The sequence below is a fragment of the Hyperolius riggenbachi genome, chromosome 7, assembly GCF_040937935.1.
Source record: "Hyperolius riggenbachi isolate aHypRig1 chromosome 7, aHypRig1.pri, whole genome shotgun sequence".
NCBI lineage: Eukaryota > Metazoa > Chordata > Amphibia > Anura > Hyperoliidae > Hyperolius > Hyperolius riggenbachi.
This window is the reverse complement of record NC_090652.1, coordinates 159,041,676-159,054,111: the sequence shown is the minus strand read 5'-3', so window position 1 is coordinate 159,054,111 and position 12,436 is coordinate 159,041,676. Positions and strand designations below refer to the sequence as shown.

Sequence of the window (12,436 nt, the reverse complement as noted above, 5' to 3'; positions counted from 1 at the left end):
CCGCCCACACGGCCAGTACAGTGCGCCGTGTTCTGGACAGGAACGTGGGCGGCATTCTGTAGGTTTGTGTTCCCCTTTACCCTTGCAGTATAAGCCAGATATGGTCCAATAAAACTTACGTAGATGTTTGAGACCTTGGATGATTGGGTAATAAACCCTACATCTCTCCAATTACAATAAAGAGGTGTCTCTCCCCATGGTGTTTTTAACGGTAGTTAGAGAGGTTTTATATTGTCATAATAAAGTGTATTTTTATTATCTTTAGTATAACGCTATTACAGAGAGTTGGTTCCTGTTAGGCTGCCAGGGCAACTGTTCAGCAGACCAATCAAATCTGTCTGACCGCGGAAAATCCCTGTATGCCGTTTACCTTTTTCACAATGCCACTGAGAATTGGTGACACTTAAGCACGCAGCCTGACTAAGTTATTAGCTTCATGCCCACTCATATTATTGTTTGCACATGTTATGTACATTATCGCCAAATGGCGACCTTTCAATTCCCTTACCCAACACTCCCCTCACTCCATGGCGGGCGCACCGGGCAGGGCCTCCCGCTTTGATGCCGGAGACCGAGACGCGCCGCCATTCACCCGGATTAGCATGTGAGCAAGCGCTGTAACAGCACGAAACAGCTGTTGTGCCTTATCCACTCTTCCCCCGGTCACCACCCTCCTCACCACAACTGCACACTTTGGGACATGTTGGAAAACTGGCAAGATGCCGGACAGGTTTGATGTACCCATATGAAATTACTGCATGTTAAATTTGGCTGCAAGCTTGGGCAATAAACGCTATAACAGGATGGTGCCTGGTCTATCTACTTGTATTTGATCGTAACTTTAGATCTTTCTTCATTGCTTTTCATGCCTGACCCAGCCAGCAGTGTGTACTTGCAACTTATGAACTGTTTGCTTGCTTAGGTGCAATTTTCAGGCTTTGTAGCCGCCGGGTGCCCAGCATAGACTTTTCCTTTGCATCCCACCTTATCAATTTACCCCTGCCAATATCCAGAATTTGGCTACATAGCAGCCAAACTGCATACACTGCCACTTCCTACCCTTGACATAAGCCGGAGAGTAGCTTCGTGATAGCTGACCTCCTGTATCCAAATTAAAAGTTACTTAGCGTCGTTATAGTCACTGTTAACATTGTGGTCTATGGTGGTGCCTAAATCACCTGCTTTGCTGGCAGGTTGATCTTTTCTATATCAGATCACCATGTTGTACCAACAGTAAAAGGAAGTTTCTCTGTGATAAATTTAAGAACTCCTTAAGACAAAAATGAAAACATGCATTACTGTCCATATTCCATTGCTTACTGCTGTCCCAGATTCTGTAATTGTGATACAAATACGGGCTCTATTCACAAAACTTCTCATAAATGACATCACCTAATTGATAAAAATAACCTTTCAGCACATTTACAAGCAAAATAATCAAAGTAAGTTGTTTGTGATTAACTTCTGTTCAATATTCCTTTTCTTACCTTAATTATATTTGCTCTTTGGGAGTTTAAAAAAGGAACATACATAAGGTGAAAGCATACATAAGGTGAAAACAGAGGGAAACAGGTGTAAAAGCTTTGTAAATCATGCCCATTGTGATGAACCACAGACCTGTACTGAAGACTGCCGGTGGCTTCTTACTGAGCGCTCAGGTGAACTGTCCCACAAATTTCCCATGTAGATAGATGGCAACCTTTTTCTTGGCAAAACTTTGATGGACTTTTACTTAGCTGATGTAATGAGGTTTCCGTTTTATCTGCATCTGGCTACATTCTCAGCACAGGTCCGGTTCACAGGTTCCATCACACTCTCTGGGCTATGTATCTTACCTTCTATAAGTAGCATGCCTCATCAGAAAAGTACTTTAGCACCTTATAGTCACTGAAGTCAAGCAAGCCACACCTGCCAGAATGTATACTCACTTAATCCCTTCTTTGCACTATTCCCTTATGGACTAATGAAATTTAGGTTTTGCAGGCTTATTTTTGGGTTCCCATTCATATGGCTTTTTTTTTTAATTGTCTTTTTCCGATTCACATGAATATTTTATTTTGTCAGAATTACTTGAAAAATGTTAGTTTTAGTTTGTGTTTTGGGTGCAAATCAAGACGAAACTTTTTTTATTTAATGTGAATATAATGAGAATGGATTACCCTTGTCTGTTTGTTTGTTTTTACTATATTTGTAACATCTTTGGGGAGATTTACCTTTCCCCGTCTTTTTAAGCCTAGATCACAGGTTAGATCTGTTGCCTGGTACTATCTGTACGTTTTGTTTTCTTTTGGAGGGGTTAAGGGCTTGTACCCGCATGCTGTCCGGCTCCCAGTCATGCTACAAGTTCTGCTCTATGGAGAGAGGAGTATGGTTAAGAGGAAAAATGCAACAGGAACTTCCTCAGGCCTCGTTCACAGTGTTGCAATGTGGTGTAATGTCCAATTTGTAGAGTGGCTTGCATTGCGCACCATCTAAGCAGCGTTTACAGCGTGGCGGTAGCATTGTGGTATAATGTGATATAACGGGTTTCGGTATGGCATGCAGTGCATTACCGGTGAAAGTGCGCATTAGCAGGTACAGGGAAACATACTTTTCATTAACTGTATGCTTCACTGTATGTGACCATAATGTGCGGTACAACTTTTTTGTTCTGTTGCATTCCTGTTATACAGGGAACACAACGTTCCACTGTGAAGAAGATCCTGTAAGACAAAAGGGGCACTGAGTGAAGTGTTTCATCCTAGCAGTTCAGGGAAGAAGATGCCAGCAGTGTTTGGGTGACACCTGCACAAAATGTAAAATGCCCATGTACAGTACAATATTTCCCTAAGATGCAATCATTCAGTTTTATAAAATTGAATTGTACAGAAAACCATGCAGTATATGCATCTCTTTTAAAGACACAGCGTTGGGGCATCCAAACTTCTCTTACCCAATGGCTTCACTATCCCCCTCCTATTGATACCTACAGCAAGAAAGAGTTGAGTGGCAGCTTGGCCATGCTTCCTCCCACATCCTGATTGGGAGGGGTGGTGGCAGCCTCCCAGATGTCGGTGTGGCTCAAACACTCGGGCCAAAGAAGTGTGTGAAGCAGTGGCAGTCACATAATCACTGCCGGTTTACTAAAAATTAAGTTAGCTGGGTGATCTAAAAAAACAAAACTAAGAAACATTTGTACTTTCTGAGCAAGCCTAGAGGATGGGGGCGTGGAAGCGTGGACAGAAGTCATAAGTTCCCGTCTTTCCAGGAGAGTAAAGGAAGAAGGGCTCTTTCACAACAAAAATCACAAAATGCAAGCGCGTTTTGCGATTTTCACTATGTTGACCTCAATCGAAATGCAGGAAAATGCAGCAGAACTACAAATGCCTTTTTAGAAAATTGGAAATGCATTCATTCAGTGTGATTGCATTCCCTCGATTCCAATTCTAACTTTACTGTACTTGCGTTTGAAAAATTGCAATCCTTTTCAAAAACACAGCCGGAGTGAGAGGCCCCATAAGGTGGACATACAAACATTTGGCACCTACAGAAGTAAAATGATTGCTCACTATGATCAGGGACAGATCTGGGGCTTCCTTCTGTCATGTCCACCAGTGTTTGTGTTTTAGGCCTCTTGCACACTACATGGGATTCCGATTTGTGATTTGTAATTGTTACTGCATGCTGTTTTTTCTGCGTTTTTCTTTTGATAACAAACAGGGAAAATCGGAGTCACAAATTGGATTTGCAGTGTGCAGGGGGCCTTATACAGATCTATTCTTTCCACATACTGCACATTGATCTTCAATAGGTTTCAGAATGAATTCCACTGAAAATCAATCACACCTCAGCACTGCACTGCTCTATACAGTGCTACACTCTAGTGGTTTGTGTATCTCACTAGCTGTCATATGGGAGAAAACGTATTGCCATTTTGATTGAATTACTATTTGCAGCCACTTCTTGCTAGGTTTGGCAAAGGGTTAATATCCAAAAGAGCTTCTAACCCTTCCCCATCCAAACAAAAATGAAAAATGTTTAACCAGAGCTAGTGTGGTTGAGGTGAGCGAGCGGGAAAGTCAATACAGGAAATCTGCTTCTGTGGTTGAGCGGACAGCACTTTCTTGGACTTTCAGGTAGGTTCTAGTAATTATACGCCCACACTATTCAGTAAACTAGAATGCTTCAAGTTGTGGACATTGCTGCAATTGGAGAACTGTTCCCTGTGGACTTTCTCGCTGGCTCACCTCAACCATACTAGCTCTTTTTCACCTTAACCCTCCTGGCGGTTTATCAAAATCCGCCAGGGGGCAGCAAAGTCATTTTTAAAAAAAAAAGGTTTCATGTAGCGATCGGAGATCAGGAGACGGGCCGGATGACGTCACCGACGTCATAGGGGACTCTGATCCACCCCACAGAGCTGCCTGGCACTGATTGGCCAGGCAGCGCACGAGGTCTGGGGGGGGGGGGGGGGGGGCGGATCGGCGGGTGGCGACGGCGATCGCATTGCACAAAAAAAATTATGCAAATCGGCCCAGCGGGGCCTGAGCGGTGCCTTCCGGCAGCATGGCCCATGCTCAGCACGGGCTTACCGCCAGGGAGGTTAAAGGACATCCGAGGGGACTTGACATAATGTGATAGATGTGTATGTACAGCACCAAGCACATAAATAACTATGCTGTGTTCGTTTTTTTCTTTCTCTGCCTGAATTAAAAATCAGGTATGTAAGTGACAGTTTCTGCTTGTGCTAGGACTGGGTCAGACTATAGAGTAATCCTCACTGATAAAAAAAATTGCAGCCATAAAGCACTTTACTAGTAGTAAATGGCTTCTGAGAGCAGGGAAGAGATGAAGAGTCAATAGTTCATAGATTTTAGCTCTGACATACTTCAATGAATGTGTCACTGAGAAGAGGTCATGAACCAGTGAAAACTTAAAAAGTACATTTAAATATAGAATAAAACTGTGGGATTACTAAAAAGTCTTTTTTTTTTAAAGGAGGATAGATATAATTGTTAATCTCATTAGTTTATTTTCACCTTGGATGTCCTTTCAGTTCTGCCATCAGTAACCCTATACTGCGTGATTTCATAGGGTAAAGCCTACTTTTTACAGTTTCTGGTGTGTTTACAAATTTGTATCATGAGAACTAGTTGCAGGGTTGTGATATATAGTGTAGCAGTTTGTATTGCTTGAAATTGGGGATTACAGAGATCCCTCAAGTAGGTTGCTTGCAGTTGCATGTAACTATGGACTTGCAACACCTTGGGTTCACCACTTGCACATGATGCCTGTGTACGCAGTCCTAAGATAACTAGCATGTGTATGCGTCCATCTCTCATAGCCATGAGGCCATATTGCTGCACCAATCAGTGTCTTTGAAAGGCAGCACTACCTCCTTTTTCTGAGTTTCCCATTGGTCACTAGAGATCACGCTAAACAATTCTCAGGGCTAGTGAGGGCTCGCTGAGACTTTGGTTCTCCTTGCTCTTCAGACTTATGCGATATGTGACACTGCTTCCGTGCATTGCATTAAATAACAGATTATTTTATTAACATATGCAGATCTGATGTCCCTACCAGGCTGGGACTAATTCGAATGATTATTTTAAAGGGGCACTATCATTCACATTGTGTATACTTTTTATGTTTAAACATTGCTCTAAATTGGTGCAGTTATTGATGTTTAGATACATTTTTGCAAAATAAGTATTTTAATTTTGGAATAAATGTCCTTACACAATGAGGCTGCAATCTGTGTTTTTTTCCCCTCTCACCCCCCCCCCCCCCCACCCAGGCCACTTATTTGCCGTTGTCAAACTGAAGAGTGTAACATCTGGTGATATTCCGCGAGATACAAATATTTCCAATATGCATTCAAATGTCATGTAAACTGTATGCAGCTTAATACTGGACCAATCAAAATCAACGGGAAGTTATTTTGATTGGTCGAATTTTGATTTACTCTGGCAACATAGAATTTATTTAAGAGATGTGTACAGTGAAGAATGAGTAAACGAAAAGTATGCTATTATAAAATTCAAATATATACTGCTCAAAAAATAAATAAAGGGAACACAAAAAAAGACATCCTAGATCTGAATGAATGAAATATTCTTATTAAATACTTAGTTCTTTACAGAGTTGAATGTGCTGACAACAAAGTCACACAAAAATTATCAATCGAATTTGAATTTATCAACCCCGAAAGGTCTGGATTTGGAGTCACACAACAGTAAAGGATTTATCAGGCTAAATGAAGAAAATAAGCGCTACTTACCCGGGGCTTCCTCCAGCCCCAAGCTTGTCCCTCGCCGCAGCTCCGTCCCGGTCCCCGGCGATGACATCGGGCCGACCTCCAGGTCGACCTGTACTGCGCCTGCGCGAGCGGCGATGTCAATCACCGTCACGTGGACCGGAGCGGACTGCGCAGACGCAGTAGTTCTTTGCCTGCGCGGTCCGCTCCGGTCCACGTGGCAGTGATTGACAGCGCCGCCATGCTGGGAGCTTGGGGCTGGAGGAAGCCCCGGGTAAGTAGCGCTTATTTTCTTCATTTAGCCTGATCACTCCTTTAGGTGGGTACACACATCAGATAAAATTCTTTGGAAAATGAAAGATCACAGACTAATTTGACCCCCTTTCATGTAGTATGAGAGCCATACCTACACAGTCTATTCTATTGAGCTGAACTCCCCATCAGATAAAAATCTTTGCAAGATGCTGCACGCAAAGATGCTGTACACATTCAAAAGATCAGTTCCTGCAAAATGCATTCATAGTCTATGAGATCTGCAGATCATCATACACACCTTGATTAACAGACATTCATCTGCATATCTGACTATCATCTGCAGATCCAAAGATCCATCCTGGTGGATCTGATCTGCAGATGATTGTCCGTTAAACAAGGTGTGTAGGAGATCTGCAGATATCGTAGACTATGAATGCCTTTTGCAGGAACTGATCTTTTGCAGATACTGATCTGTTGCATGTGTACAGCATCTTTGTGTGCAGCATCTTGCAAAGATTTTTATCTGATGAGGAGTTCAGCTCAATAGAATAGACTGTGTAGAGTATGGCTCTCATACTACATGTAAGGGGGTAAAATTGGTCTAATGCTGGGCATAGATGGGTCGATCCAGCGGCCTATTAGCCGCCAGATCGACCCCAGCCGCGTCCCCGCGTGGATCGATTCCCGCTCGTCCCCGCTGGCAGTCCTTATCAGCCGCTGCGATTCCCTGCCATTGTCCACCTGCGGGAATCGAGCGGGCGCGGGTCGAGCGGCTTGATCGGGCCAGCTTAATATTATAAATAATATTCAGCTGGCCGGATCAGCTGTTAGATACACGGTAAACAAACGTACCGTGTATCTCCAGCATAAGATCTTTCATTTTCCAAAGACTTTTATCTGATGTGTGTACCCACCTTTTTAAAGCTGGAAAAAAACACTACAGACTGATCCAACTTTGATGTAATGTCCTTGAAATAAGACACAATGAGGCGTGTGTGTGACCTCCCTACAGCGCCTGGGAAGGCTCCTGAGGAGGTGGTGGATGGTCTTCCGAGGGATCTTCTCCCAGACCTTGACAGTCTGTGGTGCAGGGTGGCGTTGGTGGATGGAGTGAGACATGATATCCCAGTGCTCAATGGGGCCGATTACATGGGGCCGATTACATGGACTTTTGACCGATTCCAATATTGAATGCATCCAAAGAGGTGTCTGAGCTACGACTAATGACCCGGCAGGGTCAGAAACGCGTCAGCTTGCATGCTGTTCTATTTTTCTACGATGATTCAATAAAAGGACTTGGTTTTATCTTATGGAAGGTGTGCGGAGTAATCTTTTGAAGATGTCTGAAATTGTTGGCCCTAAGCACCACCAGCAAACACTGAAATCCCAGCAACCCCACAGCCTCAATAAAGTACAATCTTTTCACTGCCAAACTGTCATTTTTGTACGTTATGATGTGGCTAATAAATACCGAGTAGCCCCAAGCTGTTTTTTCTCTTTTCGATGGATACAAAACTTTTTTTTTTTACCAGCTGTGAGCACACTTCAGTGTACTATTGAGTTTACTACATACATCCCGATAGAAGGCTTTGTGCTGTGTTCCATTCTGAGTGCCTGCCGCCACCCCTTTTGCCTCTTTATTGATTCTGGAGCTTGGTGTTCTGGTGTAATGTTCACTGTTGCCAACTCTATACAAACCTATAACTATTGTGTCCCTGTACTCTATGAGCAGGGCAACCCTTGAACTTGCCCATGATTGGTCATCTTCCTTAGTATCAACAAGGGAAGAATAGTGAATTACGTAATTTCAGTCAGCAATTAATTTTGGAGAGCGCCTTATTCTGCTGAGCATAGAGCAGAGGGGCCCATCTCTGCATGGGTAGGCAGTGCCCATGCATTCCCAGGCTAATGTGTCATTTCTGTCCAGTGTGACTGCACTCCATGGGACAGGGCTTCAGATAGTTTGATAGAATAAAGATACAGCTGCAATCACAGACCTTCAAAACTAATCCAACCCTCCTACAGTCGGAATTGTTTTATAAGCCAAATATTATCTCATGTAGAGCACAGGTTAGGGAGGTAGCTAGAACAGCTTTGTGCTAGACTGATGTTCTTGGTTATTATTATTTAGTATTTATATAGCACCGACATCTTACGCATCGCTGTACAGAGTATATCGTCTTGTCACCTAAGGCCTCATTCACATCAGGGCCGTTTCTGTGCGCTTTTTCTGTGCACTGCCCTGTGCGATCAGCAAGGTATTTACTTTCCCATGTAACTAAATGTAGCTAGTTCACATCTATGCGCTGCGCTGAGCAGCGTTACAGAAACGTAGGATTGCATGCATTTCTGTGCGTTGGGCTGGAAAGCGCACAGCAATGCAAGTGAATGGGTGCGCTTTTTTAGCGCATAGAAGCGCGTACAAGCGCATAGAAGCGCATGCGTTTTTTACCCCTAATTGGAGAAAAAAATACATTTACATACAAAAACCAAGTTTTATTGACAACTGCTGCTGGTACAACAAGCAAAACGTGCTTTAAAGCGGCGCAACGCACAGAAACGCGCACTAAAGTGCGCACAAGCGCATGCGTTTCTTACCGCGCGCTTTCACACGTTTTTCAGCGCAGCAGATGTGACCGAGGCCTAACTGTCCCTCAGAGGAGCTCAAAATGTAATCCCTACCATAGTTATATGTCTGTTATATACAATGTAGTATATGTATTGTAGTCTAGGGCCAATTTAGTGGGAAGCCAATTAACTTATCTGTATGTTTTTGGGATGTGGGAGGAAACCGGAGTACCCAGAGGAAACCCACACAGACACGGAGAACATACAAACTCCTTGCAGATTTTGACCTGGCTGGGATTCGAACTAAGGACCCAGCGCTGCAAGGCGAGAACACGAACCACTGTGCCTTCGTGCATGTTCCAAGCTTAACAATTTAAGTTTTACAACATTCTATCTCTAAACAGGCCTGTGAGTGGGATCTCTTAGATAACATAGAATATACAGAATGACTGCTTGGCAAGCTCACACTAAACTAGCAGTCCCCGCCATGCTTCACAGTTGTGTACCTTTCCTTCTCTCAAGGTTTTTAACCCCCTGGCAGTCTGATTCTTTCCGGATTTTAGGGTCTAAAAGTGGTGCATTTTTTTTTGCAGGCTTTTAGACCCTAAAACCTGGAAGAAAAAAAAAAAATCTCACCAGCAGCCCCAGCATGTACTCACCTCCCTGGCATCCAGCGCTGCAGTTCTTCCTCCATCCTCCGGGTGGCCCTGTAACCCTGCAGTGAGATTGCTATCTGTCGTCATGTTGACAAACCGTAATCTCACCCAAGGGATGCAGAGACTCTGAGGACAGGAAAGAGAATGGCTGCCGGAGTCTGGTTCCCCCTGGAGGTGAGTGAAAACGCCCGCCGCGCGCTATGCTCTGCAAAGCCCTGCTGGTGGCTACAACCTGCTTAGCTCGTTTCTTCCACCCCGAGCCTGACTCGTGATAACTGCCAAGGAGGTTAAACATCTGCACCTAATTTAACCTCCTTGGCGGTAAGCCGTGCAGGAGGTTTTCTCCGGCCCTGCTCGGCCGATTTGTTTAATTTTTTTTTTGCTGCACGCAGCTAGCACTTTGCTAGCTGCGTCAGCACACCGATCGCCGCCCCCCCGCGCTCGATCGCCGCTATCCATCGCGGTCCCCCCCCCCCCTCCAGACCCCGTACGCTGCCTGGCCAATCAGTGCCAGGCAGCGCTGAGGGGTGGATCGGGACTCCCAATGACGTCCCAACGTCGGTGACGTCATCCCGTCGCCATGGCGACGGGGAAGCCCTCCAGGAAATCCCTTTCTTTGAACGGGATTTCCTGATCGGAGATCGCCGAAGGCGATCGAAGCGGGCGGGGGGATGCCGCTGAGCAGCGGCTATCATGTAGCAAGCCCTGGGCTCGCTACATGATTTAAAAAAAACAAAAACAAAGCAAAAAACTGCTGCGCTGCCTCCTGGTGGAATTTTTTAGACCGCCAGGAGGGTTAAAGCTGGAACCGAACAAACCGTAACTGTATATTTCTATTGTAAATCATTCCTAATAAAATTGATGGTATCAGTTAAGCATAACAAGCAAGGGACTAGCAATATCTTGACTAAAAAACAGAAAAAAAAATGCAGATAGAGCAGTGGTCCTCAAACTAAGGCCCGCGGGCCGAATGCGGCCCCCTGAGGCTTTGTCACCGGCCCCCCACTCACAAAATGTATTACATATAAATGCGGTCCACGGCATCTTTAAATAATGGTGTCTTGCATATACAATAGAAAAGCAGGGCTGGTACCATCAATCCACAGGGAAGCCAGCGAGCAGTCATTCGTTGGCTTCTTATCCAATTCTGCATCAGTTGACACTGCTTTCCTATTGGATGACAGCTATAATAGACACAAACTGCGCCTGCCAAAGTACAAACGGGTGCAATAGCATATGCTTCAATCGAGTATTCGCTATCACAAGTCCTTGAATATCAGTCTATAGTGCTGTGACAGCGCTCCTCTTCTTTTCTACAATTTAAACATAGAAAAACAATCGCACATAGTGCATTACTGTGAATCACAAAGTACAGTTCCCCACACGTGCATAAGTGCTCAATTGTGCATCACTCGTGGTCTCTACAGCCCCTCCACACTAGCAGCTCACCAGATTGACACCACCTCACAGTCCAGGTGGGTCTAGCGCTTAGCCTATAGAGCGGCCAACTCCAATGACACTTCCACGATAGTTTAGTTCACAATTGGATGATCCATATTTAATGACAAGTTCCACATGAAAAACATATAAGAACACACATAGCATAAAACCGTTGGGCTAAAAGTTATGGCCTGCGCAATATCAGCGCACTCACTTGTGTAGGAAGATAACAGGCATTTCAGGCATTGCAGCCTAGCAATAAAGCTTCTCTGCTGGCGGTGTCGGCGTCCCGAACTTCCCCGCTCCTCGTGGCAGCCTGTCTCCTGACCTTTCAGATCCCAGTGACGTCAGCGCTCCTGGTCACGCCCGACACGCGTTTCGTCCAATGGACTCATCAGGGGCTGACGTCACTAGGGCGCTGACGTCTTTTATACTGAGGGCTAGCTCTATTGTGTAGTCTATGGGCGCCTAGGGCGCCCGACCGCACTTGCATCCACTACTTCCTTATTATGACGTCATCAGTGGCCGTCTGGAACGCTGATGTCCCGGCCCTATCTGATGACTAAAACCTGTGATGAGGGTTAATGCCATCTTGTGGCCAGATTACTAACTTCCACCCTTTTGGCTGAAGAAAATCTTACAGTCTAAACCAGTGCCATCTTGTGGCCACTTGGCTAACTTTTTTACAATTGTTAAAGCTAGGCTTGCCAGTATATCAACTCATGATTGAAAATAAGGGTGGAAAACCCTTGCTTTAGAATATATTTTATATTTTAAAAGGTCCCAATGTTCCAGTTTTTTCTGGTTCAATGATTTTCATTATCTTTTTCATTCGGAATAAAAAAAATTTGTTAATAAAAACTAAAAACTAAAAAGGACACATTTATGATTTAATAGAAATCACCTCCTCCATCCTGCATATTAATTTCAACATGGGGGACTGATTAAAGGTGGCCAATATGACCATCCCTATGACACTCAAGGGGTCGACAATGCCCAAATCAAAGGGGGCTTTGCTCATGGAGCTCAATATATTTTCTTCTATTACTTACATGTTTCAATTATAGATCTTCTACTTGAGGCACCTTGTTGTTTAATTGGGCAATAGTTGTTTATTCCTGGGCTGCAATCCCTTGCCCTCTATTTACAGACAACAGTCATAAAAAAAAAATTTTTAGGCCCAAATATCAACACCTCCTCAGTTTACATGCTGCAGTGCCTCCATTGGCACCCGCCTACTGAGTGAGAATGCTGTGTATCTCCTTCCCCATCATATACTGTG

At 44.3% G+C, this 12,436-nt stretch overlaps 1 protein-coding gene across 2 annotated transcripts in view; it reads left to right on the top strand.

Annotated features, from left to right (window-relative positions):
- Positions 1–12,436, top strand: part of DCUN1D3 (defective in cullin neddylation 1 domain containing 3) — a 176,514-nt gene that overhangs the window by 121,690 nt on the left and 42,388 nt on the right. Inside the window, exon 5 of one of the 2 annotated variants that reach the window (XR_011022755.1) lies at positions 7,503–7,693. The exons of the other annotated variant lie outside the window; for it this stretch is intronic. The gene's annotated coding sequence lies outside the window, so the exon portion shown is untranslated. Of the gene's footprint in view, positions 1–7,502; positions 7,694–12,436 lie in introns of those variants that run through there. 2 annotated transcript variants of the gene reach the window in all.